At 41.8% G+C, this 17113-nt stretch overlaps 1 protein-coding gene across 7 annotated transcripts in view; it reads left to right on the plus strand.

Moving 5' to 3' along the window:
• Positions 1–17113, plus strand: part of fars2 (phenylalanyl-tRNA synthetase 2, mitochondrial) — a 434754-nt gene that overhangs the window by 89322 nt on the left and 328319 nt on the right. Inside the window, exon 3 of one of the 7 annotated variants that reach the window (XM_063070032.1) lies at positions 13845–13952. The exons of the other annotated variants lie outside the window; for them this stretch is intronic. The gene's annotated coding sequence lies outside the window, so the exon portion shown is untranslated. The remainder of the gene's footprint in view (positions 1–13844; positions 13953–17113) is intronic. 7 annotated transcript variants of the gene reach the window in all.

A 17113-nucleotide genomic window follows, 5' to 3' on the forward strand; every position in this document is an offset into this window, starting at 1 on the left:
CTCAATGTCAGCAAAACAAAAGAGCAGGTGATTGACTTCAGGAAGAGGGCCAGTGCACATACTCCATCTACATCAATGGTGCTGAGGTTGAGAACTTCAGGTTCTTTAGGTGTGAACATCACCAATAGCCTTTTGTGGTTTGACCACGCAGAAACCCACAGCTAAGAAAGCTTACCAACATCACTATTTCCACAGGACGCTACAGAAATTTGACATGTCCCTTAGTATTTTTTTTATCCATTCTATCTGGACACATCATAGCTTGGTATGGGAACTACACTATTCATGACAGCTAGAAACTGCAGAGTTATGGACATAGCTCAGCACTTTATGGAAATCAGTCTGCCCTCCATGGACTCCGATTGCACTTCTTGCTACCTTAGTAAAGCAGCCAGCAAAATCAAACACCCTACCCACCTTGGACATTCCTCCTTCTCCCCCCTCCCATCAGGATGAACGTACAAAAATCTGAAAACACATAGCACCAGGTTCAGGACAGCTTCTATCGTTGTTATAAGACTTTTCTGTAGTTCTTCTGTAAAATAAGATAGACTCTTGACTTCACAATATACCTCATTATGATCTTGAACCTTAACGTCTACCTGTTCTGTACTTTCTCTGTAGCTTTTGCACTTTATTCTGCATTCTGTTTTTGTTCTACCTCAATGCACTCAAATATGAACTCACAGAAGGCAGCCAGCCCAGACAGGGTACCAACAGGTACCAAAATGGGTGAAAGCTACAAAAGGCCTGTGCTGATCAACTGTCAGGAGTCTTTGCTGCGATCTCTAACCTCTTACTCCGGCAGTCTGAGGTACCCATCTGCCTCACTTATACCAGTGCATAAGAAGAAAATGATAATCTGCTCAATGGCTATAATCCACTATGATGAAATACTTTGAGAGGTTGTTTATAAAACATATCAATTCGTGCATGAGAAGTGACTTGGATCTGCTCCATTTTGCCTACTATCATAACAAGTCCACAGCAGATGCCATTTAATTGGCTCTTCACTCAACCCTGGAACATCTGGACAAAAACGATGCATTCATCAGGTTGTTCTTTATTGACTACAGCTCCACATTCAATATCATCAGCCCTTCAAAACTAATCAGTAAACTTCAAGATCTTGGCCTCGCTATCTCCTTGTACAATTGGATCCTCGATTTCCATGCTTCCAGATGTCAGTAACATCTCCTTCAAAATATCCATCAGCACAGGTGCACCACAAAGCTGTGTGCCTAGCCGCCTGCTCTGCCTGCTTTACACTTATGACTGTGAGGCTAAGCAGAGCTCCAATGCCATATTTAAGTTTGCTGATGACACCACTGTCAATGGCCAAATCAAAGGTGGTGATGAATCAGCGTAGAGGAGAGAGATTGAAAATCTGGCTAATTGGTGCCACAACAACAACCTCTCACTCAATGTCAGAAAAACAAAGGAGCTGATTATCAACTTCAGGAGGAGGAAACTGCAGGTCCATGAGCTGGTCCTCATTGACAGATCAGAGGTGGAGAGTGTCAGCAACTTTAACTTCCTTGGTGTTATCATATGAGATTCTGTTCTGGGCCCAGCATACAAGTACAATTACGAAGAAAACACAGCAGTGCCTCTACTTTCTTAGAAGTTTGTAAAGGTTTTGCGTGACATCTAAAACTTTGACAAACTTCTATAGATTTGTGGTAGAGGGTGTATTTGACTAGTGGTCTACATTCTCCCCCAGGCGGACGTGGAGTGTGCTCTGAACATACTGTATGCCAACATCAGTGAATTTGAGACCAGGTATCTGGAGGCTTTGCTCATTACAGCCGGGGTCTTTAACCAGGCCAACCTCAGAAAGGCACTCCCAAAGTTATACCAACATGTCTCCTGCCCCATTAGAGGCCCGAATATACTTGACCACTGCTACACAGCAGTCAAGGATGCTTACCGTTCCGTCCCACGACCTCACTTTGGAAAATCGAACCATCAGGCCGTACTCCTCCTCCCGGCTTACAAACAGAAACTGAAGCGGGAGGTCACGGTGTCAAAAGTAGTGTCGCGTTGGATGGAGGAAATGGATGAGGTCCTCCGTGACCGCTTTGAATCGGTGGACTGGTTAGTATTCAAGGACTCGGCAGCTAACCTTGATGAGTATGCTTCAGCTGTCACGGACTTTATTTTGAAATGCACAGAGGACTGTGTGTCTCGCAAGATGATCCGGGTATTCCCTAACCGGAAACCTTGGATGAATTATGAGGTCAAGTGTCTTTTGAAAGCTAGAGCTGCGGTTTTTAGGTCTGGGGATACCAGGCGCTACACGGAATCAAGGCGTGAATTCCAGAAAGCCATTAAGGGTGCCAAGAGGCAATATCGAGCCAAGTTGGAAGCCCAGGCTAACCAGAGGGATGCCAGTAGACTATTGCAGGGTCGAAATGAGATCACTGGGCACAAAGAAAAGGCTGGGAATATCAATAACTGTGGTGCTTCTCTTCCTGATGAACTTAATGCATTCAACGCAAGATTCGAACGGAAGAGGAGCGTCCCGCTCCCTCCGGATGAACCGGACCTGGTGGCATCGAGATTCATCGTCACCGAGGAGGATGTTAGAAGGGCCTTCCTGAAGATAAATCCAAGGAAGGCGACGGGCCCAGATGGCGTCCCAGGACAGGTTCTCCGGGCCTGTGCAAGTGAGCTAGCTGGAGTGTTTGCTGACATCTTCAACTGCTCCTTGCTTCAGTCTAAGATCCCCTCGTGTTTTAAGAAGGCAACAATAATCCCGGTGCCGAAGAAGAGCAAGGTGGCATGCCTGAATGACTGACGACCTGTGGCTCTGACATCAATTGCTATGAAGTGCTTCGAGCGATTGGTTATGGCACACATCAACCACAGCCTACCGGTCAATCTCAACGCTTTGCAGTTCGCCTACCGGAGCAACAGGTCAACAGCAGATGCCATCTCTCTGGCCCTACATTCCTCCTTAGAACACTTGGAGAAGAAAGACGCATATGTAAGGCTCCTTTTCATTGACTACAGCTCTGCCTTTAATACCATCATTCCAAATAAATTGATTCCTAAGCTCTGGAACCTGGGCCTTAGCACTCAGATCTGCTGCTGGGTCTTCAGCTTCCTCACAGACAGTACCCAGGCTGTAAAAATAGGGGACAAGCTCTCCTCTACAATCACTCTGAGCTCCAGTGCCCCACAAGGCTGTGTACTCAGCCCCCCTGCTGGTACTCACTGTACACCCATGATTGTGTAGCCAAGTTTACATCGAACTCAATATGCTATTTGCTAATGACACAACAATTGTAGGCCATACCTCGGGTAATGATGAGTTTGAGTACAGAGAGGAAATTAAGAACCTGGTGGCATGGTGCAAAGACAATAACCTATCCCTCAACGTCAGCAAGACGAAAGAATTGGTTGTTGACTTCAGAAGGAGTAGCGGACCGCACGACTCAATTTACATCGGTGGTGCGCAAGTGGAACAGGTCAAAAGCTTTAAGTTCCTTGGGGTCAATATCACAAATGACCTGACTTGGTCCAACCAAGCAAAGTTCACTGCCAAGAAGGCCTTTACTTCCTGAGAAAGCTAAAGAAGTTTGGCCTGTCCCCTAAAACCCTCACTAATTTTTATAGGTGCACCGTAGAAAGCACCTATAAAAATTAGTCCCTTTTCATCCCTCTTCCCTCTGGGAGAAGGCTCAGGGGCTTGAAGACTCGTACGGCCAGATTTGGGAACAGCTTCTTTCCAACTGTGATAAGACTGCTGATCAGATCTGGGCCGTACCTTCCAAATATCCGGACCTGCCTCTTGGTTTTTTTTGCACTACCTTACTTTCCTTTTTCTATTTTCTGTTTATGATTTATAATTTAAATTTTTAATATTTAATATTGATTTGTAATCCAGGGAGCATGAAGCGCAGGATCAAATATTGCTGTGGTGATTGTACGCTCTAGTATCCCTTGTTTGGCGACAATAAAATAAAGTAAAGATATATCGTGGCCTGGTTTGGAAATACCAATATCTTTGAATGAAAAATTCTACTAAAAGTAGTGAACATAGCCCAGTCCATCGTGGGTAAAGCTCTCCCCACCATTGAGGTAATCTACATGGAGTGCTGTCACAGAAAAGCAGTATCCATCATCAAGGACCCCCACCACCTAGCCCATTCTCTCTTCTCGCCGCTGCAATAGGAAAAACGTAACAACAAATTTTACAACATATGCCAGTGATATTAAATCTGATTCTTTCAGTCTTGCTTTAATGAATTCCTCTTCATACTTTGAAAATACAATCAAATTGCTCTTGAGCCTTCTCAATTCTACTTTGTAGAAACAAATTTCTTTAATCTGAATTTATCGTTTAGAGTCCATGTGCATCCCTAGCAATTCTATCCTGCATTGCTTCCAGGAACAATGTAGCCCAGAGCTCATCACCTTCTTTCAGGTTTGATTTAAACGGGAACTTTATATAGCTGTGTTTAAGTACTTCCCTCCTTGTATATTAGACCTCTAAATATAGCATTAATAGTACAGAATATGGTATTAATGGTAAGACTGTTGGCAGTGTGGAGGATCAGAGAGATCTTGGGTTTCATGTCCATAGGACACTCAAAGCTGCTGTGCAAGTTGCCAGGTTCTTCAGAAGGCGTACGGTGTGTTGGCATTCATCACCCGTGGGACTGAGTTCAAGAGCCATGAGGTAATGTTACAGCTATATAAGACCTTAGTTAGACCCCACTTGGAGTGCTGTGTTCAGTTCTGGTCACCTCACTACCGGAAGGATGTGGATACTGTAGAGAGAGTGCAGAGGAGATTTAAAGATGTTGCCTGGATTAGAGAACATGCCCTATGAGAATAGGTTGAGTGAACTTGGCCTTTTCTCCTTGGAGCAACGGAGGCTGAGAGGTAACCTGATAGAGGTGTATAAGATGAAGAGAGGCATTGATCGTGCAGATAGCCAGAGGCTTTTTCCCAGGGCAGAAATGCCTAACACAAGGGGGCATAGTTTTAAGGTGATTGGAAGTAGGTACAGAGGGGATGTCAGGGGTAAATTTTTCACACAGAAAGTGGTGTGTACGTAGAATGCACTGCCAGCGATAGTGGTAGAGCCGGGTACAATGGTGTCTTTTAAGAGACTCTTAGATAGATACGTGAAGCTTAGAAAAATAGAGGACTCTGTGGTAGGGAAACTCTAGGCAGTTTCTAGTGTAAGTTACATGGTCGGCACAACATTATGGGCTGAAGGGCCTGTAATGTACTATAGATTTCTAAGTTTTATGTTCTGTGTTCTAAATGTATGAGTCAGCAGTGCATTGGTTTTATTGATTATTTCATCACATTTCAATGACCAGTGTGCTGAATCTCTCACACACCTTAGCGAGTTCCATGTTCGCCATGACGCGGAACCGTTCTTCCGCCACCTCCATCTCCGAGCCTACTTCTTCGGCAAGGACTCTTCCACCCCCACTGATGACCCCTTCTCCCATCTTCAACCCTCCTCCTCTTCATTGGACACCCTGCTCTGGTCTTCTGCCTGCCCTGGATCTCTTTATTGCTAACTGCCGACGGGACATCAACCGTCTCGACTTCACCGCACCTTGTTCCGATTCCAACCTCACTCCTTCAGAACGCTTTGCTCTCCACTCCCTCTGCACTAATCCCAACTTTACTATTAAACCCGCCGATAGGGGGGGTGCTGTTGTAGTTTGGCGTACTGACCTCTACCTTGGTGAGGCACAGCGACAACTTGCGGATACCTCCTCTTATTTACCCCTCGATCGTGACCCCACTATAAGGAGCACCAGGCCATTGTCTCCCACACCATCACCGAATTTATCCACTCAGGGGATCTCCCATCCATTGCTACCAACCTTATAGTTCCCACACCATGCACTTCCCATTTCTACCTCCTACCCAAGATCCTCCCACTTTCAAATCTCTTTCGAGCTCTTTCTTCAGTTAGTCCTGACGAAGGGTCTGGACCTGAAACATCGACTGTACCTCTTCCTAGAGATGCTGCCTGACCTGCTGCATTCACCAGAAACTTTGATGTGTGTTGCTGAATCCCAACATTATTTAGTCTGCCACTATTTCAAAATTTTCAGCATTTAGAATTTAGCTGGTTAAGTAGTAATGTCACATTCAGCTAATTTGAGATTAATCATTTTCCGTGTGCATGTGAGTTTTAATAAAGTACACAAGTGAGAGGATGAATTTCAGCCAGATGGACTTAGTGGACCAAAGGACCTGCTTCTGTGCTTTATCTTTCTTATGTCTTTGTATGTCCTAACTGTCTTGTTCCAAAGAAGTATTTTGGTGTCACTGACATAATTCACTAGCACCTGTCCAGAGGAGAAGCTAAACTGCTGGAGGATCTTAGTGGGTCGAAACCTTCTGCTCAGTCCAGACGATGGGGGAGGGGAGTGGGCCTAATAGATCAGGGACATAGCTCAAGAATATGGAAAAGGCCACATGAAACTTTGGTAAGTGTTTGCAATTATGTGTCTCGAATGACCCTGAATTCTCATTCCAAATATAGATTCTTGGGCTTTAAGTGTAATGGTGAAATTGCTGGAAAATGGCACTGAGGTGGAAGATGAACTGTGATATTGCTGAATGGTGGAATGAAGTTGAAGGATAGTGTGACCTACTCCTTCTGTTTACTGTGTTCTCATGTAAACAGTTGCTGAAATTTTTGTGGATTCTGAGAAAATTTATTGTTTCACTACTGACTGCAAATATAGCTCAATGTGTGGTTTTCCTACCTGATAACAAAGATAAATGAAATTATTATTGAAATGAAAATGTATTTCCTTGAACTGCACAACAATTCTATATTTTTGGAATATCTTAATTTGCTATTGCTCAGTTGCTAATGAATTTTTGATTGTTTCTGAGTAGCATTGTATTCATTGCATGGTTCACGATCGATGTCATGCTCTTAGATATTAGAACATAATAGGTAAAATTTACTACTGATATACATACAGCGGCATGCAAAAGTTTGGTCACCCCTGGTCAAAATTTCTGTTATTGTGAATAGTTAAGTGAGTAGAAGATGAACTGATCTCCAAAAGTCATAAAATTAAAGATGAAACATAATTTTCAACATCTTAAGCGAGATTAGTGTATTATTTTTGTTTTGTACAATTTTAGAGCAGAAAAAAAAGGAAAGGAGCACCATGCAAAAGTTTGGGCACCCCAAGAGATTTGAGCTCTCAGATGACTTTGACCAAGGTCTCAGATCTTAAATAACTTGTTAGGGTTATGGCTATGGTCATCGTCAGGAAAGGCCAGGTGATGCAATTTTCAAAGCTTTATAAATACCCTGACTCCTCAAACCTTGTCCCAACAATCAGCAGCCATGGGCTCCTCTAAGCAGCTGCCTAGCACTCTGAAAATTAAAGTAAATGAAACCCACAAAGCAGGAGAAGGCTATAAGAAGATAGCAAAGCGTTTACAGGTAGCCGTTTCCTCAGTTTGTAATGTAATTAAGAAATGGCAGTTAACAGGAATGGTGGAGGTCAAGTTGAGGTCTGGAAGACCAAGAAAACTTTCCAAGAGAACTGCTTTTAGGATTGCTAGAAAGGCAAATCAAAACCCCCGTTTGACTGCAAAGGATCTCCAGGAAGATTTAGCAGACTCTGGAGTGGTGGTGCACTGTTCTACTGTGCAGCGACACCTGCACAAATATGACATTCATGGAAGAATCATCAGAAGAAAACCTTTCCTGCATCCTCACCACAGAATTCAGCGTCAGAAGTTTGCAAAGGAACATCTAAACAAGCCTGATGCATTTTGGAAACAAGTCCTGTGGACTGATGAAGTTAAAATAGAACTTTTTGGCCGCAATGAGCAAAGGTATGTTTTGAGAAAAAAGGATGCAGAATTTCATGAAAAGAACACCTCTCCAACTGTTAAGCATGGGGGTGGATCGATCATGCTTTGTGCTTGTGTTGCAGCCAGTGGCACGGGGAACATTTACTTGTAGAGGAAATAATGAATTCAATTAAAATACCAGCAAATTCTGGAAGCAAACATCACACCATCTGTAAAAAAGCTGAAGATGAAAAGAGGTTGGCTAATACAACAGGATAATGATCTTAAACACCTCAAAATCCACAATGAACTACCTCAAGAGGTGCAAGCTGAAGGTTTTGCCATGGTCCTCACAGTCCCGTGACCTAAACATCATTGAAAATCTGTGGATAAACCTCAAAAGAGCAGTGCATGCAATACGGCCCAAGAATCTCACAGAACTGGAAGCCTTTTGCCCTTTTGCAAGGAAGAATGGGCGAAAATCCCCCAAACAAGAATTGAAGGACTCTTAGCTGGCTACAGAAAGCATTCACAAGCTACGATATTTGCCAAAGGGGGTGTTACTAAGTACTGACCATGCATGGTGCTCAAACTTTTGCTTCGGGCCCTTTTCCTTTTTTGTTATTTTGAAACTGTAAAAGATGGAAGTAAAAGTAATCTTGCTTAAAATATTAAAGAAATGTGGCATCTTTAACTTTATGCCTTTTGGAAATCAGGTCATCTTTTATTCGCTTAGCTACTCACAGTAACAGAAATTTTGACCAGGGGTGCCCAAACTTTTGCATGCCACTGCACATGTCACCACATAAAATCCTGAGATTTTCTTTCCTGTGGGCATACTTAGCAGATCTATAGAATAGTAACTGTAAACAGGATCGGTGAAACAGCAGGAGCATAGAAGAGAGCTTTCAACTATAAATAAATAGCAATAACTAATGAGAGCATGAAATGACAAGATAAAGAGCTCTGCCATTCAATAAGATTGTGGCTGAGCTGATTGTTGGCCTTAACTTTATTTTCCTATCTGATAACATAACTCTCATTTGCAGTTCAAAACTATTAACCTAGGGGGCAGTGGGTTTATGATTTAGTGATGTTTTCCAATCCAGTTATTACAAATGGGAAATTAATTTGGGAAGTAAAGTTGATTATCTATAAAGATCACCGTGAGACCACTTGATCATTGTAACAACTTATCTGGTGTACTGATGTTTAGGAAAGAACATGCATTTTCCTTACTAAGTCTAGTCTACATGAAAATAGTGACACTGTGGTGCTGCCACTAGAGCTGCCTCAGAGGACTGGACGCCAAAGTTAAATCTGGACTTCTGTGTGGAGTTTGCATATTTTCTCTGTGACCACATGGACTTCCTGTAGACATAGGTAATACGGAAGGATAGGCAGGAAGGTAAGGGAGGTGGGGTAAGGCTCTTAATTAAAGATGAGATCATGGCGATAATGACAGTCCATGCAAGATCTAAGGAGCAGAATGTTGAATCCATCCGAGTGGAGATTAGAAATAGTAAAGGGAAAAAGATCACTGGTGGGAGTTGTCTATTGGCCCCCATAATAACATTACAGTGGCGCAGGCAATAAACAGAGAAATATCTGAGGCATGTAAGAATGGAACAGCAGTTGTTATGGGGGACTTTAACTTGTACATAGGGTGGGTGAATCAAGTTGGTCGAGGCAGGCTTGGTTGAGGAGGACTTCACAGAATGCATCCGTGATGGCTTTCTTAAATAGCATGTTGCTGAACCTACAGGGGAACGTGCTGTCTTAGGTTTGGTCCTGTGCAATGAGGCGGGTAAAATTAATGATCTTGTAACTACAAGATCCTCTTGGCAAGGGTGATTTGAATTCCTCATACAAATTGAAGGTGCAATAGTTTGATCTAAAACCAGCGTATTCTGCCTAAACAATGAAGACTACAGTGCAATGAGGGAGGATTTGGCTAGTGCAGACTGGGAACACAAGCTATATGGTGGGACAGTTGAAGAACAGTGGAAGACTTTCAAAGAGATTTTTAACGGTACTCCACAAAAGTATATTCCAGTTAAAAGCAAGGACAGTAAGGGTAGGAGAGCCAGTCTTGGATTACTAAAGAAATAACAGAAGGCATCAAACTAAAAGCTGGTGTCTACAAAGTCGCCAAGGGTAGTGGGAAACTGGAAGATTGGGAAAACTTTAAAAAGCAACAAAGAACCACTAAGAGAGCGATAAAGAAATGGAAGCTAGATTATGAAAATAAACTAACAAAAATATATAAATGGATAGTAGAAGTTTTTATAATTATATAAAGTGGAAAATCAGTGTAGGTCCCTTGGAGGACAAGAAGGGGTAATTGATATTGGATAGTGAGAAAATGGCAGAGGCTTTGAATGACTATTTCGTGTTGGTCTTCATGGTGGAGGACATGTCGAAGGATGCCAAGAAGAGATGTTATGGATGCGCTGGGAGGTGATGACCTTGATCAATATCTATCACTAAAGAGGTAGTGCTGAGCAAATTTATAGGCCTGAAGATCGGTAAGTCCCCTGGTCCTGATGGAATACATCCCAAGGTACAGAAAGAAATGGCAGAAGTTATAGTAGAGGCTTTGGTGATAATTTACCCAAAATTCTCTGGACTTTGGCCGGGTTCTGGCGGATTAGAAAAGGCGAATGTCACGCCACTGTTCAAAAAAGGATGTAGGCAAAAGGCAGGTAATTATAGGCCAGTTATTTTAACACCTGTAATTGGGAAAATGCTTGAAGCTATCATTAAAGAAGAAATAATGAAGCATCTGGAAAGAAATGGATCCATCAGGCAGATGCAGCATGGATTCAGCAAAGGCAAGTCCTGTTTGACAAGCTTACTAGAGTTATTTGAGGATATAATGAGCGCAGTGGCTATTGGGGAACAGGTGGACGTTACTTAGTTGGATTTCCAGAAGGCATTCGATAAGGTGTTGCATAAAAGACTTATCCATTAGATAAGGATGATTAGAGTTGGGGATGATGTATTAGCATTGATAGAGGATTTGTTAGCTAATAGAAAGCAGAGTGTTGGGATACATGGGTGTTACTGTAGTTGGCAATCAGTGATGAAGGGTGTGCCGTGGAGGTCGGTGTTGGGCCCACGACTGTTAATGATCTACATTAATGATCTGGAAGAGGGGACCGAGTGTAGTGTATCTAAGTTTGCTGATGCACTAAATTGAGTGGAAAAGTACATTGCACAGGAGACACAGAGAGTCTGCAGAGAGATATAGATAGGTTAAGTGAGTGGGCAAGGGTCTGGCAGATGAGGTACAATGTTGGTAAATGCGGGGTCACCCACTTTGGAAGGAAAAATAAAGCAGCAAATTATTATTTAAATGGTAAAAAAATTGCAGCATGCTGCTGTGCAGAGGGATGGAAATGCTTGTGTATGAATCACAAAAGGTTGGTTTGTGGGTGCAACAGGCTATCAAGATAGCAAATTGAATGTTGGACTTCATTGCTAGAGGGATTGAATTCAAGAGCAGGGAGGTTATGCTGCAACTGTACAGGGTACTGGTGAGGCCAGAGTACTGTGTGCAATTCTGGTCTCCTTATTTGTGGAAGGGTATACTGGCTTTGGAGGTGGTGCAGAGGAGGTTCAAAAGGTTGTTTCCAGAGATGAGGGGGTTAAGCTATGAGGAGAGATTGAGTCGCCTGAGACTGTACTCGCTGGAATGCAGAAGAATGAGAGGAGATCTTATAGAAACATAAAATTATGAAAGTTAAAGATAAGATAGCGGCAGGAAAGTTGTTTTCACTGGTAGGTGAGACTAGCATGAGGGTACTTGGCCTCAAGACTCGGGGGAGTAGATTCAGGATGGAGATGACGAGGAAGTGCTTTTCCCAGGGAGTGGTGATTCTGTGGAATTCTCTGCCCAATGAAGCAGTGGAGGCTACCTCAGTAAATATATTTATGATGAGGTTGGATAGATTTTTGCATAGTGGGGGAATTAAAGGTTATGGGGAAAAGGCAGGTAGGTGGAGCTGAGTCCATCGCCAGATCAGCCATGATCTTATTGAATGGTGGGCCAGATGGCCAACTGCTGTTCCTATTTCTTATGTTACCTCCCACATCCCAAACATATATGGGTTGTTAATCGCCCTTAAGTGTGTAGGAGAGTGGTAGAATTTGGAGGGAGTTGATGTGAATGTTACAAAAATTAAAATAGTGTACGATTAGTGCAATTAGATGGCTGATGGTTAGTCTGATAGCCCAAAGGGATTGCTTTCATGCTGTATCTCTCTTATCCCTATATATCCTTATCTACATGACACTCAACAATTTTAACTCTGAAATGACCTTGTAATCCATTTGGTAATATCAAAACTAATATGTACTCTATTTTGCACAGGAGAAGCTTACAGGCCAAATTTGATCAAATGCTACAAGCTTATATTGGTCATGTTAACATGGCTGAATTAAACCGAAGGCCTGTTCCATGCTATATTACTTTTTTAATCTGTAACTCTGAGTGCCTTTAATGCATGACTTGCAGTAGTTCAAGATGATAGTTCAATTTTCTCTATATAGGAGAAGGCAGTAAATGTGGAAAAATACCTTTTCCAAAAAATGCTCCTTTTTTTTGTTAATCTTGCAGGGTATACTGTCAAGGATTTCTGCTGTACTGTTCTTGCTGGTAAACTAGGTAGAATTGATTCTGAGTAAATTCATTTCTTAAATTTTATTGTAGCTACTTCCTGGATTTTGTAATTGCATTGATCGTTCTTAGCCACTAAACTGTGTAAGTTTGAGCGTAATCTGGGAAACTAGTAATTACTTTTAGAGGAAACCTTTGCTGTTTTGTGCTATTTAACATCCTGACTAATGAAATCTTCATAATCAGTTGAATGACTATTCTTCTTTCTTTATTGAAATAAATCCCTAAAAATGTTGTACTTTGTTGGATGGCATAATTGGGTTTTTGGTGATACATTTATCCATTATGACATACCGTCAAACCTCAAGTCCTGAAACATTAATGTTACACACGTGGATGATCAAGTCTGATTACAATCAGCGTTTGCAAAAGTGAAAACCACACATGGTTTTCACTCATGAAGGGTCCTGATTAAGGGTCTTGGCCTGAAACGTCAACTGTGTACTCTCTTCTGTAGATGCTGCCTGGCTGCTGAGTTCCTCCAGCATTTTGTGTGTGTTTCTGAGTGTTAATATCATTTGGGGCTTCTGAGCTTTATTTGAGTTACCTTGATGAAATTACTGATTTATAATCTTTCTCTCTTTGTAATCCATGCACCTCATGAATTATATTGTTCATAATGATGTAAGTTAATTCTGAGTGTTAGCAAAATGTTTAAAATGTACTGACATGCCAGTCAAAGTAAAAGGGCTTATACCACGCAGGTTGGTTGCAGAGTTCTCATTTGATGGAAAACCTTTTTTCTCCTGACACAACTACCATCAAAATTTCCTGATAAATGGCATGCTTATTAATACTTCATGACTGCTTTTACCAACAGCACAATTGTGTCCAAGGCAAGGGTAGAGATAGATGTAGTTCTTTATGTAGAAACCAAAGCTTTACTTTAAATATTTTGTCTAATATAATGACAGATAACATGGCTTAAATGTCCAAAATTAAAGGAGCTGCATAGTGTTCTAACAAATTAAAATGTTAGAAGAAATTGACAAAATTCAACAGTCCTCACTACAGATATTCAATCATTTATGTGAAATACTTGCTTCTTTTATTGTCAGTGCTCGCTAATTATATTATTGATTTTTTTTCTCCCTAGAAGCATGAACCTGAACCCACTAGAAATATTGAAGTTGATCCTTTGAGAATACCCTGCATGTTTCCCCTAATCAGTTGAAATAAAAGGCCACTGGCTACATTTTTATATGCATCATTCCCAGAAATACACACATTGTTTCCTACAACACATATATAACCTTGTCTTCCAAAATTGTAATAGCAAGTGTAAAATATGATTTTAATTTTTATAGTTCTGTATAATTTTAGTAGTATTTATAGCAGTGTTTAAATATGTTTATAGAACACATTTCCATGTTATCTCGGGTGATGAATGGATTTGAGGTCTCCATCACAGGTGCCAAGGAAAACCTTAAGAGTATCTGTAGTAAAGGACATTGACCACTCCAAGGTAAAAATAATTATTTGTAGAAGGACTGCTTTCAAGAGACGAGAATGGTTTTACTTTGGCCCGTGTAACTTGATATCAAAGTTTGGGAAAATTGTAATTGAACATTGGGTTCCTTTAAGTGGCAATATTTCAGCTACTCTCTGGGTACATTGGGGAAACTAGAGGTATAGCTTCCCAGGTAACCAAGAAAATAAACAGAATTACAAAAAAAAACACAAATTAACAGACTTCTGAGAGACTGTAAAATTGTAAATGACCAGATGTGTGATGGTAACTGAGAACCAAACCTGTAGCTTCTCTCACCAACGAAAGCTAGGCTTTTAGGTACATTGGAACACCAAAACCTACTTGTATCCCTCCAAGTTACAAAACATCCTAACCTGGAAATAGATCAGTGTTCCTTCATCGTCACTGAGTCTGAATCCTGGCACACCCTCATCTGCTGCACTGTGGGAGTGCTTTCCACCAGAAAATTCCAGTAGGTCCAGAAGGGGCTTCATTATCATGCTCGGGGATAATTAAGGAAGGGCAGATCCTGAAAATGAATAAATAAAAAATGATTGCAAAAGTTCAGAGGGGAAGCAAAAAACAAAATAAGAAAGACAAAGCAAGCATGAGAAAAGACTGACAGAAAACATATCCAAAAATATTCTGTAGGCGTATGAATGGAAACTAGGAAAGTGATAATGTGTGTTGATCAGAGACCAAAATGGAAATTCATCCTTGGAAGCAGAGGGCATAGCTAAGATGATAATGAGTTCCTTACATCAGTCTTCATTAGCGAAGAGGATGTTGCTGGAAAATTGGCAAAAGAAAATGTAGCGGAGGTAGATAAAGAATACTAAAAAGTCTACCTGCACATAAAAACCCTAGTAACAAGGGATGGGCCCTAGATTGCTGAAGGGAGCAAGGGAAGAAATTATCGAGCCCCCAATTATAATTTTTCAAACATCAAAAGATTTTAGGGTGGGCTGTGGCCCAGGATATTGCAAGCCCTATATCCTCCAAAAAACAGACCATGCAGTTTAATCTTGGTTGTTGGGAAGATTCTGGAAGCAACAGGGACAGAATTAATTGTCACTTGGACAAGTGTGGATTGATGAGAAAAAAAACAGCAAGGATCTTTAAAGGCAAGTAGCATCTGACTGGGTTGATAGGGTTTTTCATAAAGTAACAGAGAGGGTTGATGAGAGAAACATGGTTATTGTGGTATATCTGTATATTGATTTCCAAAAGACCCTACATAAATAGGGTTGTCAGGATTGACCTCCATGGAATGAAAGGATCTGTATGGACAGGAAAATAAATTCAACCAAAACATTGACTGTCTTCTCTTTTCTCAGATGATACTTGTTAGTTCTTCAAGCATTTTCTGTTTCATTTGTTTTCCATTAAATTGACAAGTTGTCTTTCTGAGAGAAGGGAAGTATACAGTGATGTTACTGAGACAATATAACCAGAGTCTTAAAAAGGATACAGAAATGGTGAAGGGGATCTGAAACAGGTACACAAAGTGATGAAGGGGCATAGATATGACAGTCATTTGGAAACGTTTCTCCACAGCAGTGGTGTCAAAACTAAAGTTTATAGGTTTAAGGTAAGCAGTAACATGTTTATATATTTTAGAGGATATATTTTATTTTACTCAGAGGGTGGTTGGAGGGTCATTGTGGGCCAAAGAGCTTGTTCCAGTGCTGCATACATCAAAGTTGCTGGTGAACGCAGCAGGCCAGGCAGCATCTGTAGGAAGAGGTGCAGTCGACGTTTCAGGCCGAGACCCTTCGTCAGGACTAACTGAAGGAAGAGTGAGTAAGGGATTTGAAAGCTGGAGGGGGAGGGGGAGATGCAAAATGATAGGAGAAGACAGGAGGGGGAGGGATGGAGCCGAGAGCTGGACAGGTGATAGGCAGAAGGGGATACGAGAGGATCATGGGACAGGAGGTCCGGGAAGAAAGACGGGGGGGGGGAGTGACCCAGAGGATGGGCAAGAGGTATATTCAGAGGGACAGAGGGAGAAAAAGGAGAGTGAGAGAAAGAATGTGTGCATAAAAAAGAGTAACAGATGGGTTACGAGGGGGAGGTGGGGCCTAGCGGAAGTTAGAGAAGTCAATGTTCATGCCATCAGGTTGGAGGCTACCCATACGGAATATAAGGTGTTGTTCCTCCAACCTGAGTGTGGCTTCATCTTTACAGTAGAGGAGGCCGTGGATAGACATGTCAGAATGGGAATGGGATGTGGAATTAAAATGTGTGGCCACTGGGAGATCCTGCTTTCTCTGGCGGACAGAGCGTAGATGTTCAGCAAAGCGGTCTCCCAGTCTGCGTCGGGTCTCACCAACATATAAAAGGCCAGTGCTGTGCTGTTCTATATTGGGGTGGCACAGTAGCATAGTGGTTAGCACAATGCTCTACAGTACAGGAAAACTGGGTTCAATTCCTGCTGCTGACTGTAAGGAGGGGGACTTCCGGTAGCGCTCATGGAGTGAAGTCGCGTTCTTGACTCGCTCCATTACCTCTGAGTTTTTTTTCTCTATGGTCAGCTATACTTTAATTAACCATTAAGGCATCAATTTTTACAATACTTTGAATTAAACTGAATTCTCTGACAATTGGATGATACTTAGATCTGCTATGTCTAAGAACGGGAAAAACGGCAAGGATGGTAAACCTCCGGTTAAACCGAAAGCTACGGATCTCCCCCCGACTGAATCACCGGTGACTTTGAAAGCGATATCGGAGTTAATTCAGAGGGAAATTTCAACCTCTGTTAGGGAGATGATTCGTACGGAAATTGCAGGCTCTGTTAAAGACCTGATTCATACGGAAATCTCAACTAATTTCCAGAAAATTGCCGATTTAATTGATAAGATGCAAACATGTATTGCGGAACATCAGTCGGCTATATCTGATCTTCAAAAATCCGCGCAACAAAGTGAGCTTAAGATGGGGAAAATCGAAGAAACAATTAATGTAATGAAGAAGAAACTTGACTTTTTGACTTTTAAAAACTCTGACTTGGAATCTAGAATGCGACGGCAGAATTTACGAATGATTGGCGTGAGGGAAGCTGTTGAAGCCAACAACCCCATGAAATATTTCTCTCAACTTTTAAAAGATGCATTCCCTACTGTATTTCCTGACCAACCACCGCTACTGGATCG

This window comes from Mobula hypostoma, chromosome 17 (assembly GCF_963921235.1).
Source record: "Mobula hypostoma chromosome 17, sMobHyp1.1, whole genome shotgun sequence".
Lineage (NCBI taxonomy): Eukaryota > Metazoa > Chordata > Chondrichthyes > Myliobatiformes > Myliobatidae > Mobula > Mobula hypostoma.